This window comes from Equus quagga, chromosome 8 (assembly GCF_021613505.1).
Source record: "Equus quagga isolate Etosha38 chromosome 8, UCLA_HA_Equagga_1.0, whole genome shotgun sequence".
Classification (NCBI taxonomy): Eukaryota; Metazoa; Chordata; class Mammalia; order Perissodactyla; family Equidae; genus Equus; species Equus quagga.
This window is the reverse complement of record NC_060274.1, coordinates 109,945,331-109,967,448: the sequence shown is the minus strand read 5'-3', so window position 1 is coordinate 109,967,448 and position 22,118 is coordinate 109,945,331. Positions and strand designations below refer to the sequence as shown.

Sequence of the window (22,118 nt, the reverse complement as noted above, 5' to 3'; positions counted from 1 at the left end):
AACATAGTGAAGACTTAAATTTATGTATTAAAAATTCAAAAGCATTTTCCTTGTTGCTTTATTTCACTTTTATAATACGAAATGAAAATTATTGGTAAGGCAATTGTTATGAATTTTTTAAATGCGACCATATCTATACAAAAAAATTGTCTTTTAACACAGAATGTGTTTTGGTTAACTTGAAAAAAATACTGGTTTGTTTAGTGGAAACAGAATTTTAATAGTTCTTTCTATTTGTAAGTGATGATTTTTTCCTGCTAATACAGATAAGAACACAGACTCTGCGTGGATTTAACTTTGTTTCTTAATTGAAGAGACTGGGAAAGAAGGGCATTCCTTCTTTCTAATCAAAACATCTCAGTGAAATTTAAAGAGTTCAGCCAGTTATCTTGATGTAAATTGTTTCTCAGAATGAAAGCTATTATTCTTGTTACATCCATTGAAACTGTTTTGACAAAACTCAGAAGCCACGAGATTGTACAAGGGCCTTGTTTTAGAATGCTAAGTTAAAAACAAGTAATGAATATACGAGAAGTTTCCCAGTACATTGGGGTTATTTAATTTTGGACTGTGTCTGTGCTGTCCAATATGATAGCCGCTGGCCATATATAACTGATGACAATTGAAATGTGGCTCGTCTCAGTTGAGATGAGCTGTGCATAAAATACACACCACCTCTCAGCGACTTAGTGTGAAAAAAAGACTGTAAAATATTTTATTAACTTTTGTATGAGTCACATGAAATAATATTTTAGATGTATTGGGTTAAATTAAATTAAAATTAATTTCACTTGTTTTCTTTTACATTTTTATGTGACTAATAGACAATTTTAAATTACTTTTGGCTTGTATTTCTAATGGATAGAACTGGGCCATATTATCATATATGATCAGTATTCTTAGTCATCCATTACTCAGCGTTCTGTAGGCCTTGAACCTTCTGGTCTGTGTATGGATGAATTAATATAATTCTGTATTGTTTTAAGAGTATGGCTTTTGGATTCATCAAATATTTATTGAGTGCCTACCGTGTTCTAGGCGATGGTGATACAGTAGTGTGCAGAATAAAACTTCCTGCTGTCGGGGAGTTGACATTCTATTGGAGAGACAGACTAAAAACAAATAAATAAGTAAAATATACAATCTATTAGAGGACAGTAAGCACTTTGGAGAAAATGCAAGAGAGGGGTTCATCTGTAAATAGAACGTTCAGAGAAGGCCTCACTGAAAATGTGGTATTTGAGCAAAGATTTGAAGAAGGTGAGAGAAAGAGCCCCATAGATATTGGGGGGAAGAGTGTTCTAAGCAGAGGGAATAGCAAATGCAGAGGCCGTGAGGCAGGAGCATCCTTGACTGGTTTGACTGGTAGAAGGAGGTAGGTGATTGGGTGGAGTGGAGTGAGTGATGGGGAGAGAAGGAGAAAGGTAATGGATGGTCACATCGTGTGAGTGTCGATTATTGTAAGGATTTAGCTTTGAGTGAGATGAAAAGGAATTGGTGGGCTTTGAGAAGAGAAGTGACATGATCTTTCTCTTGAAACTGCTGAGATTAGAATGCTCTGGGGTGAGGGTGGGATCTTTGCAAGGGTGGAAGCAGAGAGACCCAATTTAAGGCTACTGCAGAGGCTCGGGTGGGAGATGATGGTGCCTGAGCTCATAAACAAGGGAAGTGATGAGCAGTGATGGAATTCTATTATATGTTGTTGTGAAATTGGATACGGAGTCAGAGAGCAAGAGACATGTCAAGGATGGCTCAGCTTTCTGCCTGAATAACTGGAGAATGGATATGCCTTTTGCTGAGATGGACAGGATGTGGGAGGGATAGATTTGGGGCAGCACAAGGAGCCCAGTTTTGGACACATTAAGTTTGAGACGCCTCTTCAGACATCTAAATGGAAAGGTCAAGTAGGCAGAGTCTGGAGTTCCGTGCTCCGTTCTGAAGAGGCAAATTTGAAGTCATTAGCATTTAGTTGTTATTTAAAGCCCTAAGAAGAGTAGATAGAAAAGACGAGAGGGCTAGGACCTGAGCCATGGGCCACTGCAACATTTGGAGGTTGGGAGATGAGATGGATTTAGCAAGAGGGACTGAGGAATGGACTGTGAGGTGGAAAGTGGAGTATTCTAGTCACCAAGGGAAGAAACTGTTTGAGAGAAGCAGGAGTAAGGAGCCTTGTCACATGCTGCTGATGGTTTAGGTAAGATGTGAGCTGAAAATCCATCCCTGGATTTAGCAACCAGGAGGTTCCATTGGTGCCCTTGACAAGAGTGTTTCAGTGAAGCGCTGGAGACAAAAGCCTGAGTGGAACAGATCCAAGGGCGGATTGAAGGAAATGAACTGAAAAGAATGAGTGTAGACCTTCTTTTGAGGAACTGTGGAATCAAGAGGGCTCAAGGAAGTTTTTGGTTTTAGGTTTCTAGATGACAGAGATTACAACATTATTTCTCCCAATGCATGTGGTGAAGAGATTTCGAGTTATTCTTCTGAAATGACCCAACAGATTTGTGACATGTGGCAAGACCACCCCCTTGTGCGTGTGTATGTAGGGAGGGTTCGTGTTTCCCTCCTAGGAGGATTTCATAGAATGGTGTTCTGTAAAGTGTGTGTTTGTGTGTGCGCACACGAGCGCGGGCACATGTGCACCCCGAGAGCTTGGCATTGATTATGTTAAAGGTTGCTTTTGCGATTGTTATGAAATGGAGCTTCATTTCTTCTTGTTGAGGCTCTGCATTCACTTTCCAATAACTAAAATTTTTAAGGAAACAAATGTTAGACAAGTTCTCCTCAACTGAAAGTGTTGAGAAAGCTAGTATTTGAGGGTAATTTCTTTTCCTTACCTTTAAGGAGGTTACCAAAGCACTGGAAGAAATTGAGGCAGAGACATGCCCAAGGTCACAAGATGAAACATTGCCAGGATAACTGGATCCGAGATCTGATCTAGTAACTACGTGAAACACTTAATCCCTCTGTATATCCGTTCCAACAGGTATAAAAAGAGGATAATATTTGCTCTACTTGCTATGTGAGATTTTTGTGAAGATCAAATGAGACAGTAGGTGAAAGAGTTTTCAGCAACTATAAAGCATTCTATCAATATTAAGCAATAATGTTCAAAGCAAGTTAGGCTTGAGGATTTTGTGACAGTATTTGGAATAAGTGGAGAAAAAAATGGAATGTGACAAACTCTTGAGTTGCGAATAATACATAGTAGTATTAATAGAATCTTCAAGAATTTGCTTTTTTGCTTATGTCGAGCTTTGTTAATAACAGCACGGAATCTATCCTATTTGGGCCATCAGAGGGTTTTGTGGTCAAGAGCCATGGCTGAGAGCCAATCAGTCAATCAGTTTATCCCCTAGGAACCTCAACATTCCTGAACATTTGACTATTTTGGTACTTTAATATTATGTTAGTTTGCTGATGCTCTGTGGAGCAGGCACTCTCTTAATGGAAAATATTCAAGTTATGACGGTAAATTTTATATCAGACTTGAGAGCATTTGTATAGTTGATACTTGGAGTGGAATCATAGTCATACTTTATTTTTGTAAGAGATTATGTTATGGGAAATCGAGAAATTAAAAATGGGTAGCCAAGATCACTCCCGTTCATGATGAGGTAAAATGGATGAGTGATTCTCCTTCTCAGTAAAACAAGTGTAAAACTAGACAAGATTGACAAAAACAATAATTTCGAGCACTGGAAATTGGCCAAGAAGGCAGATGATAAAGATGGTGGAGCTGTGGGTAGGAAGAGTGGGAGTTGGCGGCCTTCTTGCCTGGGGCCTCCATTCTGTCCTCCCACTCCCTATCTTGGTTGGTGAGAGCTGCAGTGTTACCAGCTTATGTTTTTTTCTAGAAGTGATGGACTCATTTTGGTGTGGAGGTCAGGGTTAGGGGTAAAAAACCCACAGCTTTGCTGGCTAAAAGTGGCATACTCAGTTCATACAGGGCAAGGAAAACCTACATCTTTGCTACCCAGTGTGCAGCCCTGGTTTGGGGCCATCAGCCAGAAATTTAACGGGGAGATCCTGGAAAGGAGAGAGGCGTAGAAGGGCCAAGGCAGCTCTCCACATGTCTGTGGCTGACTGCTGATCTCTGCAACCCAGGGGCCAGATACTCAAGAGAGCCCAGCCAAAAGTAAAAGCCAAGGCAGACTCCTCGAGAGCTGGGTGCGACTTGGAATGTCCTTAAGCCCACATGCAGCTGCATCAGGGGAGGGTGGAAGGCTTACAGGTGCAAGGTGTTAGGGTACCACCTCTGCCCAAGTCACTGGCTGACTATGAAGACACAGAAGTAACCACTAGGGATCCGGGACAGAAAACAGAAATAAGAATTTTTAAAAGAAAGCAAAGACATCAGGGGCTGCACTTCATGGGAGAAACAGAGTCTACAAATTAAATTCAAGCAAATTACTAAAAGAACGATCATCTCTTAGAAAACTGAGGTCTTTCAACTGATGAGTGGATGCGAAATGTGATATGTCCGTATAATGGAATATGATTTGGCAATAAAAAGGAATGAAGTACTGATGGAGGCTACAAAATGGATGAACCTTGAAAACATTATGCTAAGTGAAAGAAGATAATTACAAAAGACCACATAGTATATGATTCCATCTATGTGAAATGTCGAGAATAGACAAATCCATTCATAGTAGCGTCAAAAAGACCAAAATACTTAGGAATAAGTTTAACAAGAGAAGTGTAAGTCCTGTACACTGAAAACTACAAAATTTTGCTGAGAGAAATTAAAATATACCTAATAAGTGGGAATGTTTACCATGTTTACAGATTGGAAGATGTAATATTGTTAATGTGTCGGTTTTCCCCAAACTGATCTATAGATTCAACAGAGTCATTGTCAAAATCTCAGAAGTACCATTCTGTCTGATTCCATTCAGGTGAAATTCCAGAAAATGCAAATTAATCTATGGTGACAGAGAGAGCAGATCATTAGTTGCCTGAGCATGGCTGGGAGGATGGATGGGAGGGAGAAAAGAATTCCAAAGAGAGGGGCACATTGAAACACTGGGGGTGATATATACATTCATTATCTTGATTATACATGATAGTTTCATGGGTGTATACATATGTCAAAATTCATCAAATTGTACACTTTATATGCATGCAATTTATTGTATATCAATTACACCTCAGTGAGGTTATTTGTAAAATTTGTGCTCATTCAAAACCCAAACAAATGGTCTTAGCAGCATTATTCACGATTGATAAAAAACTAGAAATAATCCAAATTCAAGTGGTGAATGAATAAACAAAATGGAATATTATTCAGCCACGAAAAAGAAAGAAGTACTAATTTGTGGTACTGATACATACAACAACATGGGTGAACCTCAAGAACATTATGCCAAAGGAAAGAAGCCAGAAACCAAGGACTATATATTGTATGATACTGTTTACATGAAATTTTTAGAAAAGGCAAAACCATAGATCAGATCAGTAGTTGCCTGGGGCCAGAGGTGGGAGCAGAGATTGGCTGTAAACAGGTAACAAGGGAACTGTCCAGGTGATGGAAGTGGTCTTGGTAATAGTTGTGCAATTGTATAAATTTACTAAAACGCACCTAAATGTACACTTAAAATGGATGACTTCCATGGCATGTAAATTATACTTCAATAAAGCTGTTGAAAAATAGATAGCCGCTCAAAACTTTAAATTCTCCATAAGATGACCGTTCAAGAAATTGGACTACATTGCTGATTTCACTGTAGTATATTGCTTTGGAATACTTTGGGGAGACCTACTGAATTACTGTTTTATGTCAAATGCTCTTTTATGAATTGTCTTTCCCAGAATTTAGTGACTAGTAACAGCTGTTTTTCCCTGGCATGTGAACATTGGTTTAGAATATTGGTTTTACATTTAATAACTATTAACACTCCCCCCCCCCCCACGCCAAAGAAATGGTAGTTTCCTAGATGAGTATTCTACTTGTGTAAAGTAGTTCAAGCATGCGGTGGTAAGTTTTCTTCCACCTCAGTTCTTCAGGAAGGAAACTGACGATGGCTTTTAACATCTTTGCGTTTTTTTAGATATAGAAAAGCACACCTTTCTAGGGCTTGGGCCTCTACCCACCTGTCCCCAGCCCTGTATGCGTGGAGACATTAGGTAGTCTGGCTGTGAGATCCTTTGGGGCCGAAATAGAGTGCAACCAGGAGAAGCTCTTCTGGAGCACTTTCCAGCTGGGTCTGGCCATGTCCTGCCTCAGGCTAGGCGTCAGGACCTCTGGGGTTAGTGACTTCCCGCCTTTGCTCCTGCATGTCCTCCTGTGTAAAACAGGAGATTGAATTTTACTTCCTTAGGTAAAAGTGGGTGTCTTTCAAGTAGAAAATTACCTAATTTTAATGACAAATCAACAACCCTAGAATATTTTGCCCATGATTCTTCCTAAGTGTATGCAAATAGAAAAAAATTATTTTGGAAACAGCCAGTTCTTGGAGTGAAATTCTTTGTCATTTTTCCAAATAAAGTGCCAGCTATTTAACCAGATTCCGCTTTTTCTCCTTTTCCCTTCCCCCAAAGCAAATCCTTTATTCAGCTAAGATCTGTGGGACCACTCCTATTTGTCAGGCACTCTGAAACTGACATACCTACAAGAATAAAAGAAATGTTGTGTTGGCGGGGGGATGTAGGGGTGTGGGGTGGGGGGTGGGCTGTACCTAAGCTGCCTCAGTAGGGACGGGGGCCTATAAGAGGGGATGGAAGGAGAGAATGGAAGAGAGCTGAGTTTTGAAGGTTGAATAGGACTTGGCTGTTATCCAGGTTGGGGGGAAGTTGATGAAGACTTTAAAGCTGTGGCTTTGGGTTTAAAGAACAGAGAATAGAGTCAAGAGATGCAGTGAGTGGGAGTGACATGACTGGCAGAATATGAAGAATATGGGAGAAAAAGAGTCAAGGAACTAGTTCACCTTTCACCATGGGCACCTCAGCAAGTGGTGGTATCATGCATGGAGGTGGGACTGCAAGACACTCAGGGGTTTTATTTATTTTGCTTGTTGATTTGGAAAACAGAGAATTCATTTTGGAGGTTTTATCAGGGGAGTACAGCTATTCGCATACACTTGACTGAGTTTTAAAGATGATCCTCTTTGACCTATTGTCCGGCTTTGGGAGGACACACATGGAGCATTAGGGAGCAGAGTGACAGCTGGCGCGGTCTTGGCATTCTGTGCTTGTGCGCCATCATGGGCTACAGTCTTTCTCACATTTACAGGTACAGTGGCTGTTGGAAACTTCAGGGCAGTTCCAGAGTGGAAAAATTCTTGCACATGAAACCCTATCACATTTAAGAATTTCATAGTCCCTTTTGATTATTTTTTCCTACTTGACCTCTTTTTCTCCGTATTTTTATCATTTATAGAGTATGTTCTTTGTACTTAGATACAAAGAAGGTAAAGCGAGTACATTTTAGAAAAGACTGCTCAATCTTTTATAGTGTATTAGCTCATTTAACTTTTAAAACAACCCTGTAAAGGAAGTACGGTTAGCCATATTAATTCTCGATAAAGACTCATAATCAAGGTGTTTGGAAATCAACAGGTTTTCAAATTTATTGACATGCCACTAACACAAAAGATAAATTCGTATTCATTTCCATTGACATTAGCATCTTAATGAGGATGACGATTTATTATTTTGGAAATTCCAGTTATTTCTGCCTTGCCCTTCTTTCGAAAGAAGTACTTTGATAACCAGTAGATCCATGATACAAAACATAATATCCTATTTTTATCCTATTTTTGAGAATATTGAAAATAATTTGGAAAATAATCCTCTTTCTTATGAGAACTTTTCCCTGTTACTCACTTTCCTGTTTTGTTAACGATCATGAATATATTATATTAAACGTAAAACACTAAACAGTTGCTTTGAAACTACATCAAACAGAAGTTAAAGTTAGGTTCTAATTTTTTAGATTTATCTTTTAGCAATATGTGGTCCGATCCTGCTTTAAATGTATTCTTGGTTGGGATACGTTGAGGAAGTCGGTAAGTTGCTTGACCTCAGTTGGGCTGTTTCCTTGTCTGTGAAGTGAAGACAACCCGGCGCCCGCTCTAGTGCTGTCATCCCAGAAATCACTTTCTCGGGCGTGAATGCTGGTGTCAGCAGGCAGTTCCCTGATGGACCACAAGAGGGAGTGACTGTGTTGTTGCTAACCTGAGCTGAGGTCTGAATTCCTTTCTAGGATGTGGCTGAAAAGTTCCGAACGAGCGGATTGCTGGGAAAATGTGAAAGAAACAGATTGTTTGATAGTGTCGAGAGAAAGAGTTACTTGAAACAGGGGGTGATGAAAAGGAAGGGGTTGTGAATAAAATTCTTTAAGATAAAAGCTTTTGCTGACATAGATTGGTACCAATTTCATTCCCAGTCAATAGCCCTTTTTTGGGTCTATATCTTAGAATTTTGATTTGTTTTGTTTTCCTCCCTCTTTGCAACTGTGTCTATAAACCCTTTATATCAAACAAATATGGAACCCGAAGTTTAGTTTCACAAGAGTGGTCCTGAATAATTAATATTGATTAAAGATAAATTGGATTGTTTGTGTTTGATGTCTTAGATATGGACAAAATCTGTTTGTCCCAGATTAGTATGTTAGGAAAATTGGATTTTTTTTCATCCTACCTCCTTCCATACACTTTTCTTCCCTTGGTTTGAGTTTCTCCATTCTTTTATGTGGTATTTTGTTGTCATACATAGCTCAGAAGGTTGAGTAGGGACAAGGACAAACATTGTTCTGTGGACCAACTCTAGGACGTGGAATTCATTTCAGTATACAGTGAATTTTAAAAATTTGAAACTAAAATCAGAGCTAAGCAAATAAAGTGAAGTTGGCAGTGGTGGCATTATTCCAATAAATTTAGGGAAGTATTCAGTTTTATCTCAGCTGTGTGAATATTTCATGTTGAATGTATTCTTTGACTTAAATTATCCAGGTAATCCTTTGATTTTGCTAGTATGTGTATTATAAATAGAAAAATCACGAGCATGTTGTGTTTTGCATAATTATGATACATTCACACTCTTTGTTGGAAAATGTTGAAAGAACAATCCTAGGCATCTCCTTTTACTCTGAATCCTGCTTTTAGAAGTTTTCTCTGAGGTTTGTTCCTGGTAATAAACACTGTCCAAGTTCAGCGTCAGACTGCCCTGGTTCAAATTATGGCCCCACTATGTTTGAAACTTGACAAAAGCCAAGTTATCCCTATAATTTCACTTTCCCACACTTGAAATCTGATGATTTCTTGTGCAGCAGAAAGAAAAGTGGAATTACTAAAGAAATGAGGCATGATTTTATCTGTGTAGCAGCCAATTTAAAATAATCATTGCTGGTATACATCATAAGGAGTTACAAACTTGTAAATACTTTTGAGATTGCAACATCAAAAAAAGAAAGAATATGAAAGAAAAGAGAACTCTGTGACTCTTTGTTTACTTCCACCATGAAATTTGTTCTTGTTTCAAATGTGGGACACCCATCATAATCTGTGGTCCTCATAAATGTCATCCATCTTGTTTATTTTGGTAAAAAGAAGGTAGAGAATTGTTGATACTGGGGCAAGCTGGTCCTTTTCTTTCAAGTTACTTTTAAAAATTATAGAATGTTTCAGATATACAAAGAAAGCATAGGAATGTTACAGAATTAAAGTGTTATGTAGCTATTAAAACGTTATGTGTATTCTTCCATAAGCCTGTCCCCTTTCTGCCTTACGGAGGTAACTATGCTGAATTTGATGTTTGTCATTCTCATGCATGTTTTTGTACTTTTACTAAATACAGATGTGTTCCTAAACATAAATAGAATTGTGGTACATGGGTTTTTTTTAACTCTCCTAACAAATTTCTAAGTGTACACTACATTATTGATAACAGTAAGCACCGTGTCGTACAGCAGATCTCTAGAACGTTTTCCTCTTGCACAACTGAAACTTCACACACGGTGAACAGCAACTAACTCTTCCTTTCCCCTGACAACCCTCATTCTACTTGGAGCTTCTATGAGTTTGACTACTTTAGATACCTTATATAAATAGAAATCATGCAGTTTTTGTCCTTCTGTGATTGGCTTATTTCACTTAACATAATGTCCTCAAAGTCCATCCATGTTGTCACATTTGACAGGATTTCTTTCTTTTTAGAGCTGATTAATATTCTTTTGTATGTATATACCACATTTTCTTTATCCATTCATCTGTCAATGGACATTTAGGCTGTTTCTACCTTTTAGCTATTGTGAATAATGCTGCAAGGAACGTGATAGTGCAAATATCTCTTTGAGATCCTAATTTCAGTTGTTTTGGGTAAATACCCAGAAGTGAAATTGCTGGATGATATGGTAGTTCTATTTTTAATATTTTAAGGAACCTCCATACTGTTTTCCGTAGCAGCTGCACCATTATACATTCCCACCAACAGTGCACAAGGGTTCTAATTTCTTCATATCTTTGCCAACCCTTGTTTTTTGTTTTTTTGATAATAGCCATTTCAACAGGTGTGAGATGATATCTCTTTGTGGTTTTGATTTGCATTTCTCTGATGATTAGTGATGTTGAACATCTTTTCATATACCTGTCGACCATTTGTATGTCATCTTTGGAGAAATGTCTATTCAAGTCCTTTGCCCATTTTATAATCGTGTTGTTTATTTATTTATTTTTGCTATTGCATGTTAGGGGTCTTTATATTTTATGGATATTAGCCCCTTAAGAGGTTCACAAATATTTTCTCCAGTTCTGTAAGTTTCCTTTTCACTCTGTTGATTGTTTCCTTTGCTGTGGAAAAGCTTTTTGGGTTGATGTAGTCCCACTTTCTTATTTTTGCTTTTGTTGCAAGACAAATGTCATGATGCTTTTCCCCTGTATTTTCTTCTAGGAGTTTTATAGTTTCAGGTCTTAACGCTTAAGTCTTTAATCCATTTTGAGTTGACTTTTGTGTATGAGGTAAGATAGGGTCCAGTTTCATTCTTTCGCATGTGGATATTCAGTTTTCCCAGCATCATTTATTAAAGAGATTGTTCTTTCCCTTTTGTGTGTTCTTGGTGCCCTTATTGAAGACCGTGTATGTGTTGATTTATTTCTCGGCTTTCTCTTTGGTTCCATTGGTCTACACGTCTGTCTTTATGCCAGTACCAGTTTGAGAGGAATTAGCTTTAATACTTCTTGAAATATTTGATGGAATTCACCAGTGAAGCCATTGGTCCTGCACTTTTCTTTGTTGAAAGTTCTTGGTTACTGATGCAACCTCCTTCCTAGTTACACATCTGTTCAAATTTTCTATTTCTTCATGATTCAGTCTTGGTAGCTTGTATGTTTCTAGGAATTTTTCTGTTTCTTCTAGGCTATCCAATTTGTTGGTATATAATTGTTTATAGTAGTCTCTTATGATCCTTTTTGTTTCTGTGGCATCACTTCTTATTTCTCCTCTTTCATTTCTGATTTTATTTGTCTTTTTTTCTTAGTCTAGCTAAAAGTTTGTTAATTTTATCTTTTCAAAATCAACTCTTAGTTCTGTTGATTTTGTTTGTTTTTCTACTCTTTGTTTACTCTATTTTATTTCTGCTCTAACCTTATTATTCCTTACTTCTGCTAACTTTGGGCTTAGTTTGTTCTTTTTCTAGTTCCTTGAGATGTAAAGTTAGCTTGCTTGTTTGGGGTCTGTCTTCTATTTTAATGTAGGGGTTTACCTCTGTAAACTTACCTTTGAGTATTGCTTTTGTTGCATCCCATAAGTTTTGGAATGTTATGTTTTTGTTTGTCTCAAGATATTTTCTAATTTCCCTTTTGATTTCTTCTATGACCTACTGGTTGTTCAAGAGTATATTGTTTAATTTCCACATGCTTGTGAATTTTTCAGTTTTCCTTCTGCTGTTAATTACCAGTTTTGTTCCACTGTGGTCAGAAAAGATACTTGGCTTGATTGCAGTTTTCTTAAATTTGTATGGTATATGTGTATGGTATTTTTGAGATTTAAAACAATATATAACTTGTATCAGTTGAAAGTGCAGTTCCAAGGAAAGCAGCCTCTGAGAAGGAGATTAACACGCAGGAAGTTTATTAAGGAGATAATAGGATTAACACCTGTGAGAGAGGGAAGTGGAATTGGGCAGAGAGAGAAATTGGGCTGCAGTGCAGTCACAAGAAAGGCCTCAGCTGATCCCAAAGGGAGCAGTGAAGATGGGATGGCCCTTCAGAGTTGTCCCGAGTTGGGGTGATGGACCAAGCATTTGTAGCCTCCCACTGACCAGCTATTGGATGCAGGCTGTCCCTGGGGAAGGGGTGTGACTTTGACAAGACAACTCTTTTCAGCAGAGGGCTGTCAGCCTGCAGCACTCCAGTAGCTGGGGAATAAGCCTTTCAGTATTAAAGAAGGACTTAAGCCGTACGTCTCGGCCTTTACTATAGTGCATCTTGTATGCGTCATCAGAGCTCGCCTTTTTTGGCCCAATATTATGTTTTGGAGATTTATTCATCTTAATATTTGTAGCTGTAGTCACTCATTTTAATTATTTTATAGTATTATTCAGTTTTACAAGTGTCGCAATTTTTAAAAATATTTTCCTACCAACGGACATTTGTTTTGCAATTTTTCAATATTGAAGAAAATGTGGCTATAAGCACTTTTAATAAATCTCCTTAGTGCATGTACTTAGTTCATCTGGGGTACATGACCAGAAAATTTGTGGGTCTTAGGATATGCACACCTTCATATTTAATAACTGTGGTGAAATTTCTTCCTTAAGTGGTTGTACTTTGCTCCGTATCCTCACAAAGGCTTGTCATTGGCAGACTTGAATTTTGACAATTTGATGGATATGAGATGATATATCATTGTAGTTTTAATTCGAATTTTGTTGATTACTAGTGAGATCAAGAATTTGTGTCTATTAACTCCTTGAGTTTCTTCTGTGATGTGTGTATTCCAGTCGTGTGCCCATTTTCCTATTGGTTTCTTTTTCCTATTAATTTGTACGCAATCTTTATATATTTTTCTCGCCCATTCTTTGTCGTCTGCATGTGTACAGTGATCTTCTCCGGGTTTGGGGCTCGACTGTGTGCTTTTTAAGTAGTGTCTTTTGTTGAGTGGTGTTTCTTTCATGTGTCTTTATTTCCTCCTGGTGTCTTGTTGTCTGTCTGGTGGGGTGAGTCTCCCGTTCCCCTTGTTGTTCTTTAAAATGGTCCCTACGTTTTGCCTTGCGCTTTTCCATATGCATTTTAGAATTACAGTCCATGAAAAACTGTCCTTTGATTGAGTTCATGCATTAACTTTATAGATTAATTCGAGGAGAATTGATACTGTTGCAGAATAGATGTTTCCTGTATATATTTTCTTTAATATCTATATTTAGGTCTTTTTACTGTACGCATAGGTTTTATAACTTACCTTCTTACTAAATACTGACATCTTGCTTGTTAATAAATAAATTTCCTCATCAACAATTGAATAACTACGTAACCGTCCATTACTTGGCTAGACAGTGATTTATTTAACCGTGCCCCTACTGACGTTTAGATTAACAATGATTTTCCTTGAACCCACATCTTTGCCATCACAAAACTATATATAAACATCCCATATGTTTTATTCTAGGTCTGCCAGGATATTTTATATAATTAAACATATATCTAGAATGTATCCAGGTGTAACATGTGAGAAAAATATCGGACTTGTTTTCTTCCCATATAGTTAGCCTGTTTTTGTCTACTTTGTCCTTTTGGTTTGACTTAATTTGCCTTTTTTTGTTTCACCATCAAGTAACCATCAACAGTGCCCATACATAGCAGGCACTCAATAAATACTTGAAAAAATGAATCAATTTTTAATATTTGTTTTATTTTCAATTGTGTTATTCTTTTCCATTGATAGATCTGTCTATTGTAGATTTCCAAAACCACGCTGTTTAATTATTAGAGCTGGTAGAAAAAGACCCCGTTCATCATCGTCATTACTATTATTGTTTTTTCAGATTTTTCTGGGCTATTTCTGCATCATTTTTCTTTCAGATGAACTTTAAATAATTGGTGACTTTTCCGCTACAACCGTTATAATTTTGATTGGCAGTGTGTTAGTTTTCTGAAAAAATTTAAAGGCATTTATATTTTCATTTTCTGGCCTAATGAGCACTGCATATTCATCTTGTTTATAAATTCTGGAACTTTTTAGTTAGGGAAGATAAATCCCCAGATTTCTTTTTCGATTAAAATTCAGGGCAATTAAAGAAACGCATTGCAGCAAACAGAGCTGCGCCACGTGCTTATTCTGTAAAGACAAAATGTTTTTCTCTCTGGAGCAGTGCTTCAAAGGCGTTGCCTCCTTCTTACAAATCCTGGTTCTCATAGCACCACGTGTTCCCTGACTGGACGGACTCTTGAAGATAGATAATGAATTTGTGTGCTCTTCCGTCAGAGAAGTGTTTTTTTATATGGTCCTTCTCCCACAGATCCTTAAAGGAATTCTGTGGCCTTTCTTCATCTCTGATTTACCTTTTGATGCTAAGGAAATAGGATACAATCCTGTGGGGTATCTGGGGAAGTCTGCGTCCCTCTTGTTCACACCTGCTTGGATCCTGGCGGTGGTCTTTGTAAGTGAAGTCTGAAGGCTGGATTGTCATGCGTTTTCACAGAGCGCTGATGGCTCCAGGCCAACCTGTTTAGCCTTTGTCTTTTTCTTGCATAAAATTGCCTATTTTTCACTTCAAATGGGGGTGTTAGGCGCTTCAGAGATGTTTGTTCTTGTCACATGCACGCCATCTGTGGTCTCCTGGCATCTTAGATAGGTTCCCAAATTGGCCGAAGTGTCTCTTGGTCAGCGTACAGAATGGTCAGGATCCTAGCCTGTGTTTGCCGGTGTCGCCAATGCTGCAGCAACACCTGAGGTCCCATCCGTCGGTGCTGTGGACTCAGTTTTTAAAAGTTTAAATAAACTCTTCATTTAGAATGATTTGAGATTTGAAGGAAACTTGTCAGTATAGTAGAGAGAGTTCCCATATGTCCCTCATCCAGTTACCCCACATGCTCTTACATTATTATGTTACATTTGTCACAACTAACGAACAAACATTGGTATATCACTGTTAACTAAAATCCACACTTGATTCCGATTTCACTAGTTTTTCTCTAGCGTCCTTTTTTTGTTCCAAGATCCACCCAGGATATCGCATTACATTTTGTTATCATGTCTCCTTAATTTCCTTGTTTTTGATGACGTTGTCAGTTTTGAGGAATACTGGCCAGATATTTTGCAGAATGTCCCTCTGTTTGGATTCTTCTCATGCTTTTCTGGTTCTTAAGCTGGGGTGAGGGGGTTTTGAGAGGAAGACCACAGAAGTGAGTGACACTGTCAGCACTTGGTACAAAGGGAACATGCTCTCATCATGGCTGTTCCCTGGCAATGCTGACCTCGCTCACCTGGCCAGGACAGGGGCTCCCTTTCTCCACTGTCCATTTATTTCTCCCCCTTCCCACACTCAGCTCTTTGGAAGCAAGTTGCTAAGCACAGGGTCAGCTCAATTTAAGAGTTTTGTTAATTGTCTTATCTATCTGTACCCTGTTATATTTAGACCACGCCTGTGTTTTCTTTTTTTTTTGTATTCCGAATGTGTATATTTTGTGTTTAAAGCCTTAAGAATAAACAGAAATTGCCTAGGCCTGAGAAGGATTTGCAGTAGTTAGTAGCTGTGTTGAATCTTTCTTGCAGTCCTCACGTGTTCGGTTTACTGGTTTTGTGTTAACATCTTCCTACCTTGTCCACTGCATCCCTGTACCACGTGCGCGCCCTGTTCTGCTCATATGGTGTACAGCTTGCACTTCATTCTTCGAGCATAAGGAAGCCTCACTTCTCTCTTACTGTTGGGGGAGAAGTTTAGCATAAGAATATTTTATCCGTCCTGAAGCTTATCTAGTAAACACCAAAATATATTTATTCTAATTAAGTTAATGATAATCTTTCTGTGTGTAAAATTGTCTTAAAGATTCATGAGTTTTACTTCTGACACCTATTCTGACATCATAACAGGTTAACCTACCACACACCTCTGTTATGTGTAAAGCTGCTGAACTTCAGGAGTCCAGATCACAGATGGCTTGTTGTTGTGTTGTTTGTGGGGCGAAATTCTCAATGAATTTGATTTTTTTTTTGTCTGAATACTCTTTTGCACTCAACTCAAATGACTCCACATTTTCACTTCAAGTCCATTTCCAAATAAGAATGAAAGAGGAATAATAGACTGTTGTTTTAGCATATAATAGGAACGTTCTTGAACTGATATATGTTATGTTTTTGTTCATTGAAGCATCATTGTCTGTGTTCTGGGGAACTTAACTGTTTCAAAAAACCTTGTGATAAACTCTGTGATGCTGAAAATGACCAAATTTCCAAGATTTCATTTCATCCATAGGTGCAGAATGTTTCGTCAAGGCGGACTGATTAACGTATATTCTCAGAACATTAGAGCTTCATGTTCCTTCTTCTTGTAAACTTACTTAAGAAATTGTTTTGAGTGTGTTAGAGTATTTTTTGCCTTTAAAGTCAGTCTTAGAATCCAGTACTAGGGGAAAAAGTTCAAAAAATATATTTTAAGAAAAGGACTTCTGCTCACTTTCCTGGTCACTTGGTATGACAACTCAGAAACAGAAGAATGTTTTTAATCAACCACAGGGGAAATCCTTTCCCTGGCCCCTCGATTCTACTTTCAGTCAGTCGAAAGATTGTTAAATTCGTGTGGGGGATTCCCACGTGTTCTATAATAAGTCTCTGTCAGAGTTTTCACATGTGCGTAGAATGTAGGGTACTGCTGCACAGGTTTTGTGTCTCGGTTGTGCGAGGGCTGCTCCGTGTACCGTTACTTTGTTGTGTTATTAGTCATTCTCTCTTCTAAGTATGGATGTGCAAGAATGAGAAAGGCTGAGCATTATAAAACGAAATACAAGGAACTCATCAACTTGTTCTCAGGTAGGTTAAATATAAGATCTTTGGAAAGATGCTGGCTCTTTTTTCTGCAGTGAGTGAAGAAAATTCTACAGAGCTCTGGGTGCGGGAGTCCCCATTCGTTCCATCTCCCGCACTGACTGTGCCCTTTCTCAGAGCCCAGGCTCCCCGGGCTGCCGTTCTCAGGGTCAGGCCGATTTTTACTGCTCACATCTGGCACATATGCTTCCTGCAGTCACTGTTCAGGTCAGATCCTAAGGTCTTGAAGTCATCTTCAAAAAGATGATAAATGTTGAGCCAGTTTTGGGAGAACATAGCGGGATGCAGAGTCGTGACATCTTGTGTGTAATCGGTAGACTATGAGAAAGTCAGTCAAAAAATGTCTGTGTGGACCACCTGTGCTGGGCCCTGTACTTTCCTGAGCTTGCGGGAGAGAACACCATGGCTTCTGTAGGGACGGGGTTGTATTTACGTTCCTGTCCCCCCAGGAACGTTTGGAAAACCCCCACGGTGGACAGGAGCCTGCCATCACCTCTGCCACTCTGCAAGACACTTGAGAAGTTTAGTACCGAATGGAAGTTTGCTTAAATGAGAGGAAAACTTGGAGCTGGTGCACAGAAGGCAGAGTCCCCCCTGGGTGTCCTCTGCCTTGTCCTCCAGCATCGCTCTAGAGATGGGAAAGATCAGAGTAAAAGGGGGCCACTAAGGCTCTTCCTCTGAGGCGTTTAGAAGTCTTCCCACCTCCATTCACGAGCCAACAAACAATAAAAAAGAGTTTCCCCTGAATTTTCCTGGTTCATCCTCAAGCCTTTCCATCCCCAAAACTTACCGAACGTATTTTCATGAAAATGTTTTTATTCTTGTGCCAGGAAGATTTGGATCTGTAAGGCTGCTTTCAAATTGTTATCCGTCTTTTATTTCTCCCTTTTAAATTTTGCTTCTCCTCTAAAATCCCCTGTATTTTTCTTCTGGCTGTAAAATTGCAGGAAATTTTACGTTAACCTCCTACCCCCACCGCCTATCTGCTTTTCAGTGGACTTGAGTCGGTCACGTGAGGACCTGCTCTTTGCCGGTCTGCAGGGGGCGCTGCATGGGCTCCGGGTCCCCCTCATGACCAGACCTCATCTCAGGGATGGGTTCTAAGCCGCACAGTGATTACCTCTTTCAGTACATTTTTTTTTCCGGCTTTGTCTCTCTCCTTAACACTCAGATGCAGGAACACCAATCTTATCATCAAGTTATCTCAGCTGATATTTGACTTGATCCAAACTTACAGCATCTACAAGTGGGTTGCACAAGGGGATGCATGCTTTTGCCTGCAAGGTTGACTCCTGCCCTAGGCTGTTAACATTCTTTCATTCAACAGACATTTATTACGTGCTTATTGTGAGCCAGGCTCTTGATAAGGTGAGGGTGCAGAAATAAAAAGGCCCAGTGCTGTCTTCAGTAAGCTTCCAGTGTAGTGAGAGAAACAAGTGCGGTGCTGGAACAGCCCTGATTATGGAAGCACCTGGCAGGGCCTGCAGTCCAGACACTCAAGGCAAATCACTCTGGAGGAAAGAACCTAAGACCTAGGTTTGGGAGGATGGATACACGTAAACTGAGAGAGGATGGAGGTTGGGATAAGCGGGGTTTGGGGGGAGACAGAGAGCCAGGGGAAATGTCAGGCTCTCGGGGTGCACCTGGGGGAGTTTGCTGTGTATTCAAAGGCCTAAAGAGGCTCGAGACCAAGGAGCGTGCTAGAAACTGCAAGGCGTTCGGACCTGCATGAGGTTAGGGTTTGTTAAAAAAAACTTCTCGGTTTAGTTATGAGCACGTGCTTATGTTTTATTAGTTTTGCAGCACAAGAGAAGAGGCCCCTGGTGGGTGCATTCAAAGGTTCGCTCTTGTAGGTGCATGTTACAGGAAGAAAGAATGATTAAATCATCATTGAAAAGAACCTCCAGCTAAAATCTTCAGCCTCTGATACTTGACAGTAATGGGGTGAAGGGTGAAGGCAATGATTTCTCCGGAACAAGCTTTAATCTTCTTAAAGTTCGTTAGAAAATTGCATCAGAAAAATGCATTTTATCTGGAAGGCTGTTGATTTCTTCCCACTAGGATGTTGTGAATTATAGAATCAGCAACATGGTTCTGTTCCAGACCAGATTTGAGGCAGGTTTTCTTTTATAGGTTCCAGGTCACGATGGCGCGCAGTCGAATTTTCAGCGATCTGTGGTGAAGAGCTTTGTAAGCCAAGCTAGGAGTTTGGATTTTTATCCTGAGGGCAGAAGGGAGCCACTGAGGGAATTTTAAACCCCAGCCATCAGTGCGGGGAGTGGACTAGCTCCTGTGTGAGGCTGGAACAGCAGGGAGAGAAGTTCGCAGAATATTTTAATTATCCAGGGAAAAAATAATGAGGGCCTTGAGTTCAGGTCTGTCTCTTCCTTCGCCCCCCTCCTCCCCAGACCCCTCCACCTGGAGCGCCTCTGGTGGATGCTGCTTTTCCCCCAGAAGAGTCAGTTTTGACTTTTCAAATTTAAGGGGTGATTGTTGTTACCACAATAAAAGAAATGGTGATGATGTTAAGATGATGATGAAAAGGTGTTAGCAGAAGCCGCTGGTCTGAAATAAGGGCTCAGAGAAAGGGTCAAGGCCCTTCGGTGGGCTTCCTGGGCCTCTAGCCCCGGCCCAGGCGCCACTGCCCCTCCTCCCCAGGCCTGGTCCCATCTCTCTCCTGAGGCACCAGAAGCATTTTCAGAACCGTGTATCTTCTGGCCTCAGCCTTGGCCTTGAGGCTGTTCTCAGTATTCCTGCTCTGATTTGCTGTAATTACGTAAGATTCTGCTCTTCCTCAGAAGTCTGTGGGCTGAACCCACTTCAGCCTCCGTCAGAGCATCTGCTGTGGTGAAAATAGAACCTTCAGAGATGCCTTTGCCCCAAGTTGCATACCTGTTGGCATGTGGTGATCTGTGCCGTGTTTTCTTATCACTGTTGAACGATGTCGTGGTGTCATTCTGGACAGAGGTGTAGCCAGGTTGCAGGAAACGTCAGGGAATCTGACTTCAGGGTACGTCTCTACTGGTTTGGGGCGGGGGGGGGGGGGCAGGTCACACCTCTCTGACTGTATTCTCCTTTGGAGTATCCATGGTCTAACTGTTCCAATGTCTTCTCTCTTCTCTTTTATTACAGTGTTTAATCATTGTCATGTCAACATATTGCCGTGAAAATAACACTCCCCAATTACCTGATATAGATAGGGCATATTTGAGAATTTGCATTTCTCTTCTAAACTTGATGCAAACAGGGGCTGTCCTTCAGTTATTCTTGTTAGAAACCTATATTCAAAATAAATAATTATTCTCCTTTTGCTTTTTTAAATATCATTCAGGTTGCAAAAATATCTGCCTCTAAGAACTCAGGAGGACCTACTTTGTGGGAGCAAAGATAGTGAGTCAAAGCCGCAGGCTTGGAGAGGAGCGTTCGTTTGAGCCTCTTCACTCAGTCGGGAGATTTCCTAGGCAACCATTTATGTGGTCGTTAAAGGATGGGGAACTCAGAGGTATGCACTTGGAAATTTTAATCCTCAGATGCAATCCCTATCAGATCGAGACCTCAGTTTTCATTTTTTCGTTTAAAATAAGTAAATTAAAAAGCTTAACACTTATATGGGAAAAATCACTATTATTAAGACGTGTGTGCATTGCGCTTTATCCTTCTCTCTTTAACACGCTCTGATGGGAATGTTTATATGTATTTGTGCTGGCTTATTTGGGAAAGCGGAAGAGAGTTACTGCTTGAGGTGGTTTCGTTTAGCTGTGAAGTTATTGGAAAAGCAGGTAATCTTTGCACGTGCCTGTATCTGAGTTGGTTATCATTGGTAGAATTTCCAGCATGTGGGAAAGAGAAGTTTATTAATTGTTCGTTTCTTCTTTGAGTGTTTATGCTTGAGTTTGTCTTTGTCCCAGTGCTTTGATGGTGTCAGTCTGCCTTAGGTTGCACTGAAACGGACTGCTCTGGGGCTTGAGGGGAAGTGTGGAACAGCAGTCAGTGAATCGGAATCGAGGGGTAGACACCCCTTGATCTGCTGAAGACTTTCCGCTGACCCTTCCCTCTCATCCATTTGCTCTAGGTCTCTTGGATGGCTGGAAGGATACGGGAAATGTTTCTCTTCCTCTGTGATCCACTAACACTCCCAGACGTTCTGTAGCACGGACTTTGATTACATTCTATTTCAATGAATAAGGTGGCTTTTTTCATGCACCAGTGAAAGAGGAAAGTCCTACAGGTTATGTGACAGATTCATTTTCGCTAGTGTTAGCAATAATCTGAAAAGAACCAAAATATTAAAATATTGGCAGTGCTGATTTTAAATAGGGTTATGTTATGATCCTGGCTCAGGTGTTGTGTGGAACTGTTAAACGTAAGATGAAATATAGAAAATGGCCTTTTTCTCCCAGAGACTGAGAGGGCCCACCCCTGACCCTGAGCACCTGTGGGCGTTATACGAACGTTTGGAGCTTCTGGCCTCAATAAAGCAAATTTTTTCTTTGGATGCTCCTGTTGATTCCCTTCTACCACCAACGACTGTGAGACTCTCCTGCTTTAGAGATGTGGTGGCTTAAGTTAGGTGAACTTTGTTGTTACGGTTTTTCCCTCTTCCCTAGGTTCCTAGATCTGTGCAAGAAATTGTGGTGGCAAATCCTGGTCCAGAGCCAGGACTTGGCACTCTCTTTTTTCCCCTATAGCAAAGGTGAAAATTTTCTGATTCTTGGAGTGAAAATGCATGGAAGTGTATTTAATTCTTAAGAAGTCCATTTTGACAGTGACTCTTTAGTGGTATTGACGATGCGCTTCTACCCTTAATTTGAATTTGTTTCATTTAATTACATATTTGAAATACCAGACTGTAGTTTATGAACTACCTTAAGTTATTTTTAAACAAGGTGGGTTATAAATAAGGTAATGCTTAGATTTGTTCTTTATAATATCTGCATTTTCACTTTTTTGTGTGAGATAAAAACTGACTTGTTGATCGATTCATGCATTCATTCACTGAATGTCTCCTGTTTGCAATCACTGTACTAGGCACTATGCTTTGGGGATAGAGATTAAGACCTAGTCTCTATTTTAAAGGTGCTGACAAGTCCAAAAGGAGAGACATGCAAATAAGTACTGTTAAAGCGCCTCAGAACAGTCCC

The 22,118-nt window shown here is 39.7% G+C and overlaps 1 long non-coding RNA gene across 1 annotated transcript in view; it reads left to right on the top strand.

Moving 5' to 3' along the window:
* LOC124244064 (uncharacterized) overlaps nucleotides 1–21,472 on the top strand; it is a 42,948-nt gene extending 21,476 nt beyond the window's left edge. Inside the window, exons 3-4 of the long non-coding RNA XR_006889875.1 lie at nucleotides 20,309–20,479; nucleotides 21,050–21,472. This is a non-coding gene — a long non-coding RNA (uncharacterized LOC124244064). The remainder of the gene's footprint in view (nucleotides 1–20,308; nucleotides 20,480–21,049) is intronic.
* The last annotated feature ends 646 nt before the right edge of the window (nucleotides 21,473–22,118 follow it).